The 17,072-nt window shown below is 38.5% G+C and overlaps 1 long non-coding RNA gene across 1 annotated transcript; it reads right to left on the bottom strand.

Annotated features, from left to right (window-relative positions):
* Window positions 1-15,118: 15,118 nt before the first annotated feature.
* On the bottom strand, window positions 15,119-16,456 carry LOC136288902 (uncharacterized). The gene is made up of 2 exons (XR_010720639.1): window positions 16,367-16,456; window positions 15,119-15,334 (listed from the first exon to the last, which is right to left on the bottom strand). It is a non-coding gene; the product is annotated as an uncharacterized lncRNA (long non-coding RNA).
* Window positions 16,457-17,072: the final 616 nt, after the last annotated feature.

Below are 17,072 nucleotides of genomic sequence, written 5' to 3'. Positions count from 1 at the left end.
GCTGCTGCTGCTAATAATAATAATAATAATAGCAACAATAATAATAATAGCAACAACAACAAGAAAAATGAGAAGGAGAGTGTGAGAGGAGTAAAACCCAAGAAAGATGAGTGTTGTACAAAGCAATTGCTCACCACATGCTGCCTGATGTCCATCCAATCCCCAAACAGCAATTGGTAGTGCCTGGCCAAATCCCCTCAGTTTTATACTGGACATGATGTTCTGTGGAGTGGAATATTGCTTTGGCCAGTTCAGGTCAGCTGTCCTGGCTGTGTTCCCTCACAACTTCTTGTGCATGTGCTCATGGGCAGAGAATGAGACACTGAACAGTCCTTGAGCTACAACCAACATATCAGTGAGTAATCAGGATTATTCTCATATCAAATCCAAAGTACAGCACTGTACCTGGCACTAAGAAGAAAATTTTCTGTGCCAGCCAAAACCAGGAGACACTTTCTATGGCTAGGCTGGCTCTGAAATTAAAATGTAACCATCGATTAAGACATCTGCTTGTTACACCCTTGAGAGTCATATGAAGCAGAGGGCAGAAAAATGATAATAATAAGGCATGAGGATATGCAATTTCATGAGTCAAGTTAGTCTTTTAAACTTGAACATAGGTTCACAAGATTTTCACGACTCCTCAAACTGAAAAAAGGTCATATCAGTTTAGCCAATTTGCATTTGGAAACTGGAATAAAATTTCCAAGGTTGCTATCAGGCCAGCATCCCTAAATGTCTGGTGAGGGAAAGGCAAATTAAGCCCTATTGTTAACAACAACAACAGCGTCAAAATATGGGTATTGGAGGCAACTGTGCATAATTACAGAATAAATAGGAGGTAGTCCTTTGGGTACTTCAGTTTCCAATCTTCACACTTCCTCAGAGTGAAATTTACTTTTCTTGAGTAATATTATATGGGTTGCTGCTTTCTAGTGGTGAATTAACTGGGGGGAGGGATAGGGTGGGGGGAGAAACAAACATTGGGGCAATTGGTAGTGGTCTCTGTGGTTCCTGGCTCATTGCATTATAAAGGCAAAAGCAATCTTAATAGAAATATATGTAGTCATTGCTTCATTAACACTTTTATGAAATCCCATGGTTTTCAGGAAGAAGAGCTGTGATACAGAGAAACGTTTCCTTATTGTGTTTCTATCCCAGAGATCAGTTTCACTGGATTTTTCGACAATTCAGCGGTAAGAAATGCTTCCTCCAATATTTGGCAACCTCTCAAAGCATCAGAGCATTTGAATTCCGAGACCAAGCTTGCACCACCACTGATGCAAGATCAGAGATCTTGTGCTGGAAACAGCTGGAGTCCTGTGACTGCAACCATGAGGCCCCAAGAACTCAGGGTTTCCAGGCATTGTCAGGTCCATGTAGCTTCCAGACCGAAGTAATTCAGTCCCTGTCTGGAGCTGTGACAGTTTTATTGCTAGGTTCATTATGTAGTGCTTGCTACAATCAATAGTTTTGCCTTTTGATGAAAACTGTACAGCACATCTTTGAAAAACAAATATAAAGTAGAAAAATCCAGATCCTAATTTTTCCCAGGCAGGGAAACACAACCTTGGAACTTTACTAGAAGCTTCCCTTGCTCATTAACTCCACTGTCACATCAAACTTCACCCTAGTAAGTACTCTGTCCTACAGTACTCAGAGGCACACAGGATCATAAAGAGTGTTGAATAAATGTGGTTTCCTGATTTTAAGTAAACTTTTCAAATGGTTTGGAAATTTTAATATGAGGATATATTGTCCAAATATATTATCTTTATAAGCTGATGTCCAAAACACAAACATACTAAGAAGTGCCCCTCACTTAAGCACATAATTCTCCTCAGGCAATTAAAAACAGAAAAACTTGGATTTATCTAATTACATGGGGTTTATCCTCCTATTTCAAGCCAGTGGTACTGAGCTGTATTCTGACTTTCAGTGTATTAATGAAAAATAATAATAACAAAAAGCCAAACAAACAAAACCAAAAACAAACACCAAAAACTAAACCCAAATTAAACATCCACCACAGTAAAATTAATCTGTTGTGCTTATTCAGGTAGATTTTTCTTGTCTGGGAGTGCTGTGTACCTGGCTTGTACTGCTTTGCATGTCACCTTAAAAAAAAAGTCTGTTTTGAACAACATAACTGCTTTAGTAGCAAAGTAGAAGTCAGCCAACTGAGTTTATCAAAGGGATGTTCAAGGTGCTATTTTTGCCTTCTAACTGGTGTATGAGTAGCATGGGATTTTCTATTCCTTACACCAGTAAGAATACACTAAAAGCAACACAGAAAAACAACAACAACAACAACAACAAACCCACAAAAAAACCAACAAAAAAACAAAAAAAAAAAACCAAAAAAACCAAAAAAACAAAACCAAAAACAAAGCAACAAAAAAACCCCAAAACAAAACAAAAGCAAAACAAAACAAAAAAACCCCCAACAAAACAAAAAAAAAAAAAAAGGCAAGCAAAAAAACCCACCTGACAATAAAATGAACAGGATTCTGTGTTGTGTGAGAAGGGCGTGTGCAGTTTGTGGAGTTAAATCCTTCATGTATATAACCAAACCAGGCAGCAGAGTTGAATGTGGTGTTTCTGTGCAGGGAGAAGCCCAGACAAAGTGGCTCATGGATATGCTCTGGAAGTGCAGAATTTACAGCATCTACTGTTTCATTTTCTCTTCTTCCCAGTGCTTCCAGACATCTATAACCACCTTCTCTTTGGTAATTGTTGTTTTACTGCAGGCCAAGGCTTGCTGTAAATTTGCAGCTGTAAGAGCAGAAACTTTTAGATGCCATTGAGCTGATCAGATTAGCGAAACAGATACTGCTGTGACCAGCTACTGAACATGAAAAATGATAAATGGAAAAATGCTCTCTTAACAGTGATGCTAACAAGATGTTGCAGTAAATGTGTGAATTGTCAAGACTCTGTCATACAACTGATCTTGGTTACATGTCTCCATCCACACACCATAATTTAGAGATAGAAAAGGCCCCATCTGTCATGTGACAGGAGACACAGTTTTTGGGATTACTACTACAGGTTTTTAAATATGCAGCTTTTCACCTGACTTGCTATACTCTGTGTATTGCTGATGGCTCTTTGATGGGAAATTTTATTAAGGAGACTTTCAAGTAAACTGCATCTTTCAAGTGGCATTAGCAGTCTAAAATAAGTTGAAATCCTATGTATGCCATTCCTTGAAAATTCAATAAATTTAATAAAAGTTCGTTTTCAGCCGCCAGTTACCTAGAGTGGCTCATTTTGTAAAGTGAGCTTGTATGAGGGTAAGGAACTTGATTGCCTTTGATTGGCTGGACTGGACTTTCTTTGCCTCCAGTGGTCTGATTCATACAGGATGACCTTTAAGGCCATGTCAGAAGCTCAGGTTTTGTGCTCCAGTGCTTTCAAAACTGTTTCTGTCTTTAAATATAAAAAAGATTACAATTAAAAATAAAAATAAAAAGCAAAGAAAAGGGTGAGTTTCTTTTCCAGACTTTAAAGCTTGTTTGGAGCAGAATATGGTATGTTTGTGTCTTGATATTGATACAATTTGTAGTATTTAGATTATTTTAAAGGCATTGCTGTCAGAATGCAACTCATCGGAAATGGGTCTTTCTGTGCAAAATATTCCCTGTGATTATCTTGGTAAATCATATTCTTGATACATTACAGTATTGGTGTGGAGGTCTAGGAGTTCAGGCAACACATGTGATCAATAAACCTGTAGATTCTCTATAGATGTGCTCAGTGTCTTAGTTTTTCAACAAAACTACAGTCATGATCTAAGGCAATTTTTCAGTTCTTCCTAACGGGGGGAAAAAAAAAAAAAAACTGTAGGAGAGGGCAAGGAAGTAATGGGTATGTTCTCATAGACTATAACGTAGTAGTGACTTTTTCAAAAAACCTGAAACCTTCAGACAAGAATGGGAAAAAAAAACCCCATAATTTCATGTTCACCCATATTGTGATACAGTTCTAAGCTGTTACATACTTCTGTCAAGACTATTCAAGGACAATTTTGGGATTTCAAATTAAGATGTCTGGTTGATAGGACTGTTCCATACATTATCCCAAAATAAGATATGAAATGCTGAATAACATCTTCTATCTCTACTTTTGGCGCCAGTCTTATCAGAGAACACCGAGGAGCTTGACACTGTGTCAGCTTATCCATAGTCTTTGAACTTGGGACTGGAAGAAGCATGTAACCAGAGCCAAGAATCAGAGAGTCACAGAATTATAGGATGGCCTGTATTGAAGGGAATCATCTTAAAGATCATGTAGCTCCAAACCCTTTGCTGCGGGCAGGGACATCTTTCACTAGAAAAGGTTGCTCAGAGCCCCATCCAGCCTGGATTTAAACACTTTCAGGGATGCAGCATCCACAAATCCCTGGACAATCTGTTCCAGTGCCTCACCATCCTCACAGTCAAAATTTTTTTCCTAATATCTTATCTAAACCTATTCTTTTGCGGTTTGAAGCCATTCCCCTTTGTCCTGTCATTACATGCTCTTGCAAAAAGTTTCTCCTTCTTTCTTGTAGGCTCCCTTCAGGTGTAAAAGTAATGAGAGCTCAATTTCAGCATTCCCTTGCCCTCTAAAATATATATTGCCTGGGATATGGTTGTGTGACACCTTTCTGGCAGATACTGATGTTTCCTGGAGCAGAGGAAACTCCTGTGGTCAGAGATAGGTGATGAGTTGTTTGAAACTTGAAAGTCTGAAGCTTACTTGTTTCTCATGCATAAAGGTGAAGGGTTGCCCTTTCTGTACCTCTTAATTCCTAAGACAGCTTAGACTGACAGAATAATAGGATCATTTAGGTGGGAAAAGACCATTCAGATCATCAAGTCCAACCTCAGCCTAGAGCTGCCAAGACCACCACTAAGCCACATTCCTAAACTACGATGTCTACAGGTCCTTAACATACATGTCCCAGGGTGATGTCTCAATCGGTTTCCTGGGCAGGCTGCTTCAAGGCTTGACAATCTGTTTAGTGAAAATGGCTAAGAACGTTTCACAAAATATGCAAGAAAATTTAAGAGAATTATGTAACTTTTGCGAGATTTCGCTGGAATGAGAAATATCAATATAAGCCAATATAAAATGGGAGCAATGAACAGTGTTAGAGTAGATGAGGATTGTGCTTCAATCTGGAAGCTAAATTTATGTTTAAGTTGAACTAGTGAATAAATTTGCTGTTGAAAATGCAGGTACTAAAAGTGATTTTAGATTTAGTTGTAGGTACAGTAATTCATTGGTTCACTGAGGTGAGCTTGTTCTTGCAAAGAATGCAGATGATCAGAATGTGTGAAAATATGGCACATGGCACCAACAGGAAAGACCTACTTCCAGGAATATGGAGGCTGAAAATAGTGCAGAGTTGTAAATGCCAAACTTCCACAGCAATTCTACCTGTAGAGGTGTCTGTGTTAGCCTAATTGCTTTCAGCATTGTAGGTGAAGTACAAAGAGAAGTCAACAAGGCTTCGACTGCACAGAGAAGAAAGATGAAACCTTTTTTTTTACAGATTTTCAAATTCATTAATAGGACATAGATCTCCGCTAAATGGAGAGGTACCCTTGAATTGTCACTTGAGATTCTGGTAGGTACCCTAGAAAATGTGCATTTGTGAGCAATCACACTTGTGGGAGACAGCTCTCTTAGGAAAATGGACCAGAAAACAGTGAATACTGTCTTGATAAGTTGTTCTGTCCATTTCCACCCTCTATTTGATATACTGTGGTATGTATAATTGGTATATGAGAGTCCTTGTCTTGGTGCCAACAGAAGTTTTCTTTGGAAAGCATCAGCCTGATTCATGCACAGTACTGCAAAAAGCGTTGAACAAAACATGTCATCAGATGCGAGAAGACTGCAAGGCAGTAAGGTTTTATGTTGTTCTGAAATGAACAGTGACACTGAGGATGCTACAAGTGCTTGTTGTGTGTGCCAAGGAATCAAACCAAATAAAGGCAAAGTGTCTATGCAGAAATTGGCAGACATTTTTTTTCCTAGTAGGAGAAAGCTGTATGCATGTTAGACAATTAGAAACTATTATGGACTATTACTGTCATTTCCCTCTGATGACCTTACTAAGCAAAATATTATGGTCAAAAAAGTGAGTGACCAAAGGCCAGAGTTTAATGAACACAAATTCAAGGACCCTGTTGTGGAAAGCACTTTCAGCTGTGTGGTTGCCATTCCCTGTAAGCCCTGGTCCCACAGAATGAAGAAATACTGTAATTTAAAGCTGTTAAAGCTGCAGAAGGGTGCTGATGAGGCATGAATTGTTTGAACAAACACGGATGCCATTAAAGGCAACTTTGAGAAAATTTGCAGTAACCAAATAAAAAGAGACAGAAATGCTGTACAAACAGATTTTCTGGAAAGACACTAGAGTGCCAATTATTGGACTGGTTTGTGTCATTGTTCCTTTTGTTGTGTACTTTCTTTTGTTCCTCCTATTCACACATCACCTTAATGCTGCTACATAGAGAACTTGAGATTTCTATGCTATTAACATATCTTAGCTAAGGTGTTCTGGAATTTCAAGACTATATTTGAGCATAATGCACATCACAGTTGTGTTTGTTGCCCCATTTTTGCAAGTGAAATGAGATTCAAGAAGTACATTCATCCATCCATTGGCACAAAACAAATACCTTTGTGGCTTATTTATTTGCTTGCATCTTGGCAACAACAAACATATTTTATGTAAAAATAAACCATGTAGCACAGGAAATTATCTGGAGATTATATTTATTTACAGAATTATTTGGTTTGAAACATTTTTGAAGTGTGCTTGATAAACATAGTAAGTCAATCACAGTCTGTAATTTTAACTTGCATCCTCATTTCACCCAAAGAGTACTCAAGGCTCCCTCTCACTGCAAAAAGAAAAGACAATGAAAAGTCTCACTTCAAGTATAACCTTTGGGCCTTGAACTCCTTATTGAAGAAAAGCTACTGTTTTCTATTGCAACACCATATAAAGTAGCTAAGATACGCTTAAATTGATTTCCTGGATCAAAATAAATATTATGTATTAAAGTCTCTAAATCTTGTCATCCACTCAATTATTTTGATTTTATTTTTCCAAGATGAAAAGGTTTCATTTGTTGCCACTGTCTCTGTGATCCTTGTTTCTCTTCCTTCTATTCCCAAATTTCTGCCACTGTTGTGCAAATAATAGGTAATAAATGGAAAAACTGAGTCTATGTCCTGCAAGCTAAAAGACTATTAAAAACCTTTCTTCTTCCAGATTGTAGGGATGTAAAGAATATTCTTAATATTTAAAACTAATTCAAACTCCCCTGGCTTCTGATTTTGTGGCAAGTTGATATTGGCTTGTTTAACAAGTAGTGAACAGAAATCTTTTTCTATGCATGTGGGTAGGTGGGTATCCTAAAGATATGCAAACTTAAACATTTCTTTGCTATGCAGGCTTGACTAAGGCATACCTGTGTGTGCAGTTGCAGATTCCACACCCTTGCAGTGGTGTCTGTTTGTGATGCTTCTCTCTCACTGCTATGCACAATTGAATTGAGTGTTTTCGATGGGAATGTCTTACACACCGTGTGGGGAAGAAGAAAACCCTTTTCTTGTGAGCAGAGAAACTTCTACATACCAGTATGTTTTCCTCTGGATGCATAATACAGTGGCCATGGTGTGAGAGGAGGTGGTGCTAGACATTGGTGTCTTCACTTCAGTAAGACCATGCAGACCCTATCTGTCATGTTGGGCACCTTCATTGCCAAGCATTTTGGGTTTGAAGATGAACACAAGTAAGTGCATGTTGCACTCCAGTAAGCAACCTGTAGGTTGTGATTATTAGTACTGTCACTTTTGCAAATATATTTTCTGTAATACCTGTCTGAATTGAGACTTAGACAGGGGAAAAGTTTGATTCTTGTGGACATTATACTGTGGATGCTGTAGCACACCGAGATTTATCCCACTGCATACCCCTTCTGATCTCTTAGGAGGTACTAACAAATCCAAGACAAATAGTAGCCTGGCTGTGCTAATCATACACCACTTTTCGATAGTAGTTTTGTGGGACATTGATACAAATTAGGATAGCTGTTGTCCTCTTATGTCTTTGCATGGACATGATATACATTGCTTGCCTTATCTAACTGTAACTATTTAGTGCCCTTATAACTGGTGATACCTTATGCACAAAAATACTGGCTGTGTCCAGTAAGTAGTATTTGATTTTGGAACCAGCGTGATGTTTATGATTAGGCACCAAACCTTGGCACATACAACCAAGGACTACATTGGTGACTGAAGTACAGCTTTAAAGTCCTGTACCTTATTCCTACACTGCTTGCAGTCTTCGGATTTTAGTTAGATGTGACGTTGTGCATAAAAACTGTGTAACACAGACCGACTGATTAACTAGAAAACCCCATTGTGATTTTTCTTTCATTGACTTGGTGACTCCTACGGCCTTCAACCAATAACATAGGTGCAAACAATCCTATTTTTAACACCAAAAGAAACATGAAATAATAGCATGTCTTACAATTCTCTTTTCCCACTCAGCACTAAAAAGTCCTCATCTTGTAGCAGAAAGATGTCAGGTACTTGCTATAAAATACTGAAGGTAAATCAACACACAACAGAAAGGCGTTAAAAGTTAATGAAAAGCAGCAGTGTTTCAGTGGGCTGAAGAGCAACTCTGACAATGCAGAACATGTCTTATAAGGTAGTATTTGTCCCTTCCTAGAACTTAACTGATGCATAAAGGAAGTAATCAGAAACCCATAACTAAGATATTTCCAGCTGCCTTCTGTAAATACCAATATTTTTCATTTCTGCTTGCCAAATCCATGTGATGTAGAACTGCTTCTTTCCATACACAGAAATACATTCTTTCTGTCTTTGATAGTAGGAGAGAGTCTTCCAGTTCACTCGTTAATAGAAACTTTTAAAACTTTTTTTTTTTTTTTTTTTTTTTTTTTTTTGTGATCAGGGAGATGAATTCCATTTCAGTACTTTGTATATGTCAGATTAACTCCATAGTGCTCACTGAAGCTGCATTAGATCTGTGGCATCATAACTGAAAGATACTTCGGTCTCTGGCCACCAAGAACATGATGTGTCATGAAACAAAACCAGTAAGATGATTTTCTAGAAACAACCTCTGGTTGAAGCAGAAATTCAGAAGGAGTCAAATGCCAAGTGAAGCTTAAGGTTTTCTATTTTGAATTGGGGTCATATTTGTATACTCAATTTTCAAACAGTACATTGCTGAGAAAATAACATGCACAGAAATTTACAGATAAATTGTTCTGTCCTTTGCATGCATACTTCATGCGAAGTGGGTTGGACATATGTATTCTCTATCCATATTCTGGGGAATGGATACCTGTTTTAGGAGAGATAGGTGATATCTTCAGGAACATCACTGAGATGGAAAAAGATAGGCAAAGTATCAGCTGATAATAGTGATATCTTCTTTAGCAAAGTTTATCATGACAACTCTGAAGGTAATTTAGGACTTCTCCTACTTTGCTTTTGCAATAGAAAAAAAGTGGAACTGTGGCAAATTTTCTTGCAATGCATCCTGACTATTGTGTTTTCTTACTGAATCTGCAACCTTTTTCCTTGGTTTTATGAATCTAGACCTAGAAAAAATTAATTACATCAATGTCTTGTGTCCTGTCAAATATTCATTCAATTCCCATGCAAGCTTCCTTCTGAAGCAGTGTTGATATAGGTAAGCATCCACCCACAAAACCAAAAACCATGCATGCCTTCTCTGCATCTCTCTGGGTGATGTTTCCGTTATAACATTTTTCTTCAGTGACCTCCTGCTGCCACCTCCCTTTTAATGATTTTCATAAAATCTGCAATTGAAGAATTAAGCTCAGAAGAATTCCCTGCAGTGTGTGCAGAGGTGGCACTGGAGATTAACTGGAGATTAAAATCTTTTAATCAACAAACAATAAATTTTGCATCTTCCAAATACAGAATTCCTATCTTTATCAGAGATGAAATATGACAGAAAGACTACCCAACATGGGAATGAGTTTTGCATGGCTATTTTTCTGTTAATTTGTGTAAGCTCTGAAGTGTTCAAAAGCTGAAGTTAATGTTTCCATTGTAAGGAAGGCTGCAATATATATGAAAGGCTGATTGATCTAGACTTTCACGTGTGAAGCATGTGTGAAATACTTCTAGCCTAATTCTCCCTTTTATACCGACAGAAAAATTGTGCACAAGTGAAGGAGTAAAACTAGTGAGTTAGTACATGGCAGCATGCCATCTGTCTGCCTCAGGTGTTCAAGTCCCCTGCACTGTGGTATCCAAGGCATTCCTTGCCACTCACTGTTTCACTCTCTCCACACTTATCCTGGGCTTGAGTGCGCAGAGAAATGATACATACATGATTCATTGTAGGTACAGTTGCAGTTACAGGCACATTAGTTCAGCAGTAAGACTGTTCTACAAAGAGTGCATTTGAATTCCTCTGTGATAGATGGTTGTGGAGCCACAACAGAGATCATGCAAAAAGGTTTTTGTAGTCACATAAAAAAATGCCACAGTACAGAAACACTGAGTCAACACTTCACAAGTGATAAGAAGAATGAGAAACAGATGTGCACATACACACACAGAGACATGCAGACCTTGAAGGATGAGTTGTTGACCTATCTATGGGTTTATATGCCTGAGAGGTGCTGCCAAAGCTTCTTCAAGTTCAAGTGGCTACACTGGATAGAAATGCAAGATATAGACTGAGAAAATTAATCTCTTGCGATCTTGGTTAGAATGGCAGAATCACTAGATCTGACAAAATATTGAAGTGTGTAGATTTAATTTTCACCAAGCCCTGAACATGTTTTACCTGCAAGTGTCCTAAATAATGTACCTAAGAGTTTTCTGGAGGTAGTTTGGTGAGGAATTATTTTCCTTCTGCTCTGTTTGGATTTATCATTTGGATAAACCTGATTTCACTGTTTTGTTGGTAGGCTGGTATCGTTTTCTGGTTTGCTTTTGTTGCTGGTAAGCTATTTGGTACAAGTAATAAGGCTTTGTATTTTGATAATTTGAATGAGTTTACAGTTATAACCCAAATACATAATTCTTGTCCATTACCTGTCCTGGATGAGTGTATGATCATATAACATATAATGTACATGACATATTAGTATGTGTGATATGTATTTGTATGCCCCAGGAAAAGTCCCTGTAAACCGTGTTTGAATGAGATTTCGCAACAGGCTAATAAAACCAAAAACAACCCAAACCAAAAAACTCCAAAAACCCCCAAAACAAAACCAAACCAAACCAAACCAAAGCAAAAAACAAAACCCAAAAAAACCCCCACCCCCCAAAAAAAAACCAAACAAAAACCCCCCAAAAAACCAAACCAAACAAAAAAAACAAAAAAAAAAACAAAAAAAAACCAAAAAACCAAAAAAAAACCCCAAAAAAACCAAAAAAACAAAAAAAAAAAAAAAAAAAAAAGAAACGTGAAAAAATATTTTATATGATAGTGGAACATCACAGTAATGACAAATAAAAATGGCTATATTGTGAATAAGGCAATCCCTGCATTGGTGTAGATTCTATTTATACTCCAATTGTCCAAATCTACCAAAAGAGCCTTTTCAAAACATACCACCCTATCATTGCTTTTGTGTTCTCAATTGGCTGAAAAGTGCATCTGCCCGAACCTGCTAACACACATGCAAAAGTGCACATTTTACTTCACAGTCGATTCTTCTGAGTTACATCAAAAAGTAGATAAATGCCTGTACCAGTTTGAAATCGTACCAGTTTGAAATCAAACCAGTGGGAGATCGTAAGTCAGAATTATAGTTTTATAGGGAAAAAAATAAAATAAACAAATAAATAAATAAATAAATGCAGTAGTACAAGAACACTGACAAAGACAGAATACAACCTGACACCCTGTGGTGGTAGCAGTCCAAGTAGAGTGGTTCTGTTGAAGCGGTGATCCTGTAGAAATTATGGGTCTGAAGATCCAGCAGTAGCTCTTGCCCTCTGAGAGTCCAGTAGGTAAGTGCTGCTCTGGTGTTCAGAGTCTCAGCTTATATCCAGGCTGGAATGCTTGGTTCCTCCCTCTGGGCGGAGCATCTCACAATGGGATGGTGAGTCATGTGATAAGGCCTGATGGGCCCATTAACAGGAGGTAGTCCAGGAGGGGGTTGTCTGTGAGCTGTGTAGCAAAGGTGCTGATGGGCCCATTAACAGAAGATAAGCCAGAGTGGAGGAGGCAGGGAGCACTGCCTCACCTGGTTTCAACAGTTCTTGAAGATGGTGATAGAATATACTTCAACCCAGGACAATGCCTTAGAAGTGCGTCACCTAGCATGGCAAGAAGCTGTGACGAAATCACTAAGGGAGCCCCATAGTCAGCTTAGCAATTTTGCTAGCTTTTGGATGACACTATAGCAGAGCCCATTGCTGCAGATCTGCTATTGCACACCCCAATGCATATTATAGTTTACTTTTTGCTCTATGACTGTGATGAAGACTCATCATTGGTAAGCCTATGTACTAAATTTTTGTCTCACCACAATTTTCTTTGCATTTTCTAATCACAGTGTAAATATTTTCATTCTATGTGTTTCTCATCTCAGTTACTGACATACTTTCCTGTCCTAACTCCCTCACTCCAACCACCCTCGAGACCTCTCTTAACCCCTTCAAACTGAAGCATCTACTGTTATCTTTACCCACTGCCTACTGGTACTGGTTCCTTCTATGTGAGATTAATTACTTCTCCTTTTCTCTCACTTCATCCTGTTCAGATGGTTGTTACCAGCTCTTGCTTCTCTCATACATATACTTCCTCTTTCTTTGTTCTACCATGTTTCTCTGTATCTGACAATTCAGGATGACCATTACCTTGTTGGCCTGAAAAGCCATGTCTTGCTCAGGCATCTTTGTTTTGCATTGTATATTGATTTCTTCAATGGATAAAAAATCCTTTTTGCAGGTATTTTGGTGCGAAAGAAAAATCATACAGTCCCATGTGGTGCAAGGTCAACTGGTTAAAGGAAACCCTGGCAGATGTTCTACCTTGACCACTTTTTTTAACTGCTGCTACTTCACATAGAATGGGTACGTGCTTTCATATGAGTGCAATAGATGATCAAACATGTCAAACCTTACTAAGATTATTAAATTGTTGATGATTAAATAAGTCTACCCAGGCCACCAGGTTTATATATTTGCCAGCACTTGGTGTGTTAGCAATTCTTTGCTGGATTTGAAGAAAGACATGCAATGATCTTTGCAGAACAATATGTGACTACTTTTCCTCCCACTTTGGGAGAGAGTAAAATCCCACAATAAATTCACTCAGTGTCCTGTTCTTCCACTGATACCTTGGCAGACATCCATTTGGCAGTTGGTCCAGAGGATGCTGATTCTTTATTGAAAAAGGGGAAGATCAGGAACACAGTGACTTAGTTCCTTTTCTCCTCCTCCCTGTCAGTATGTTTCTTTGCTTTTTAAGCTGTGTGTTATTGGTGTATCAGGGAGAGAGGAATAACATGAGTTTTAGCCTGTTTTTGAACATCTATCAATCAAGGTGCACCTAGATTTTCACTAGAGACCCTCAGCCTTTGAGTCTGTCAGCTCTGAATTTCTTAGCTCCCCTTGTTTTCTTCTATGACAAAACCACTGTACAAGTATCAGTACATCTTCATATTTTCACTGAGGAAGGCTTTACAAAATATTTTGTTACATGTTTGGTTGAGATGTTTTACCTAGGGATGTTATTTATGTTGTGTTAGTGGGATTTCAAGCTACTCTGTTTAGAAGTTCTGGGATATTTTTGTTTTGTGTGTGGCTCTTTTGCATGCCAAGAAATGATACGTATATTTAAAGTTCGCACAGAAGAGTATTCTTTTGTCTATTTTATGCCCAAGAAAGCAATGACTCTTTGGAGTGGTTGACAATAGGATGAAAATAGTATATTTATACTTTTGTAGAAAATCCCTGTAAATATAAATACAAAGTGATAGTTTCAGGGGATTTATATATGAACTTTGATAGCTTAATAGAAAGAAAAGTAACTCTTTCATCCTTAAAAGCTGTAGAGGAAGGACGCTTAAAAATAAAAACTAGGTTCTTCTCTATTTAAAATCTTTATTGCCTAAAATCTTATATCCAGACACCCCTTTTAGTTTCATTCCCACTGACATTCCATTGACAGAGGGTTTTTTTTGTCCTCTCTGCCAATAAAATTCTGAGTACCAGTCTAAACCATGAAACAGTGAGGAAAGAAAGGGATTTCTTATAAAAGCAGTGTGGGAGAGCTCTGTGTCTCCTGTGATATCCATTTGTATCAGTCATGCAGAGTGCTATTGAAAGCAGACATCCTGTCGAGGGAATATCTGAAAGATTTGTTTTCAGGGATGGCCTATTCCCACCAGACATCTTCCATTTAGCTGTAATGATATGAACATTGATAGTTTTTTGCCAGAAACCCACAAACCTCTGTCATTTGACCTTCATTAAGAGCATTAAATGTTTCCAAAACTGATATAGCCCCTTCTGGGCCATGTCACCAATTTTCTACATAGACAGCTGTATGAGGCAGCAGCTGCCACCACTAAGTCTGATTATTTTCATCACATTTTCTCCTCTTCCATCTGAGATAGACTGCCTAGGATCTTATAACCACAACAGTATCTTTCCTTAGGTCTCTGAGACATGTTTCAGGTTTGATATTGAGCTGATATTTTTCTACACCTAGAAAAGAAAAATTAATGTAGGGAGCTTGTTTCCCTGTACTGCTCTTTGAGCATGCCATTAGTGGGATTAATGCAAACTTTACACTTTCAGTCTTATTTTCTCTTTGCAACATACTACAACCTAGATCACAACGGTGTCAAAGCAAATAAATTTCCCATGTTTTCGAATTTTGAACTTGTATTAAGTGTATTTGGTGAGAGAACGTAAGTGTCTCAAGGAATAATACCTATTTCTGTAAAGCAGGATGGGTGGTTGTCATAGCAGCAATCAATCCACTAAATAGGGAGTAACATAAAATGATTCAAACTGATTTAGGTCAGGGAATAACACTTCATAAAAGGACAAACTTCCCTCTGACTTGTTTTGCTTTGTAAATTAATTAAAAATTTACAATGCATATTGAGAAAATGCCTATTTGCCACAACAATTGTGTTAGGACTCAAGAACCCTTGAATACAGTGAAGAACCAACTTGCAACACTCGTGGAAGCTCCAGTGTCAGCTGAAGAAAATTGTAGATAAAGATGAAAAGGTCTTGCATGTTTTCTGTTATTTGTGGATTCCTTCCTCTCTAACTGATTAAAAAAAAAAAAGAGAAAAGTTACGTGAGTGCTTCCCTCTGCTAGAAGTTGAATGAGCTCACACTGAAATGTTTTTCTGCCCTGAACTATGGGAGTGGCTGTTTGCCACTGGAGATGTCAGTGATATTTTTGGTAGGCATCCACATATGTGTGTGTTTGTGTGTATATGTGTGTGTGTGTGTGCATGTGTAGACAAATTTTTAAGGAGATTTTAGAGAAATTAGGTTGAATCACATTGAAATCAAAATGTCTCCAAATAAATAACTGCCCCAACGTCTTTATGTAATTCTGGGGATGTGATTACTGAGGAGTTGCTGATCATCTTCAATCTCACTTTGGTTTGGATGCAGGGATTAGTTCTGGCATTGTGTACTTGTGAGTGAGCAGGAGGCTGTCCAGGAAAAAAGGCTGCAGCTCCTGAGCCCTGTGATGTGACAGCCACTGCATTGTAACACTGAGGTCTGGTGCCCAAAGTTCAAAGCAGAGGTTAATAAATGGGATTTGCTGAAGCCTCAGCAGTGAGGTGTTATTGGTTATAGAATTAGGTATCACCTCGTTTATAGGGAAATAAATATTGTCAATACGTTTAAATTGTGGAAAGGAAGATTAATTAACTTCTTGGTCAGTCTTAATTTAGTATTTAGATGGGGAATAGAAACTTAACAAGAATGGCTTCTTGCTGTAGTAATCACAACTATAGCAGTAACTGAGGCAAGTTGAAGCTAAATAAACTGTGATTGAAACAGTACACATTGTTTGGGCAATGATGAAATCAATCACAGGAATAATTTGTAAATTCCTGCACCAGATACATCATGCTATGTTTTTACATAAAGACTGTACACTCCTCTAGAGCACATACTTTAGGTTATTGTGATGGATGAGAATTGTCATGGAGTTGTAAGTTGTTGGTCATAGAGTTGTAATGTTTAGTTAAAATCAGTTGAAGAGTTATAATGCTGTTTGTTAATTACCAAAAGGCAGTTTTTGTCCACTCTGTATCCCTTACCCCAAAATCCCACTTACCTGATTCCGTCGCCTTTCCATCGGGTCAAGCTGTCACTGCTCTCCATTTCTGCTGCTGCTCTGCCTGCCTGCACCCAGCCTGTCCCACTGGCTCGTTCCCTGCTTGCTCCACTTCCTACTTCCTGTCGGATCCTCTTCCTACTTCCTGCTGACAATCGGCCTGTCAGTCAGGCTGCTGCTACCACTCTTATGGAAATTAAAAGAGCCCAGCTGCATGATGGGACCATATCGACACCAAGAGCTCCTGGCCGAAACGAGCCAACTCAGAATTTAAATCTGCCAAGGACAGCACTGGACTGACCATACACAAGGGTATTTATGCCGAGGGTATTCATAGACAAGTTCTTGTATCTCACCATAACTTGCAAAGTACTTAAAGAGCAAGACACCCCTGGACTCTATGAGCCAAAAAGAGTTCTTTGGAACCCCTGCAAGGCGAGAACTCCCACTCTGCAGCGCAAGCAGCAAAGTGGATTGCACCTCCTCCTCAGCAGTGTGAACGAAAGGGAGTGGCGGCAGCGGCGGCGTAGGCCACCCCTTGAGACCCCTGCTTATTAATAAAAGCATTTAAAGGAGGAAACTGTGTCTCCTGCCATTTTTAACAGTTATGGCTTTGCTACAGAAATCAAGATAGTAGGCCTCATAATCTCAGTCTGCCATCTACAGACATAGGGTTAGACTCTTCTCAGCCCACATCCCCAAGATC

Source organism: Chamaea fasciata, unplaced genomic scaffold (genome assembly GCF_029207755.1).
Source record: "Chamaea fasciata isolate MVZ Bird 193981 ecotype frontalis unplaced genomic scaffold, bChaFas1.0.hap1 SCAF_4, whole genome shotgun sequence".
NCBI lineage: Eukaryota > Metazoa > Chordata > Aves > Passeriformes > Sylviidae > Chamaea > Chamaea fasciata.
The sequence above is the reverse complement of the archived record's forward strand: the minus strand, read 5'-3'. Positions and strand labels throughout refer to the sequence as shown.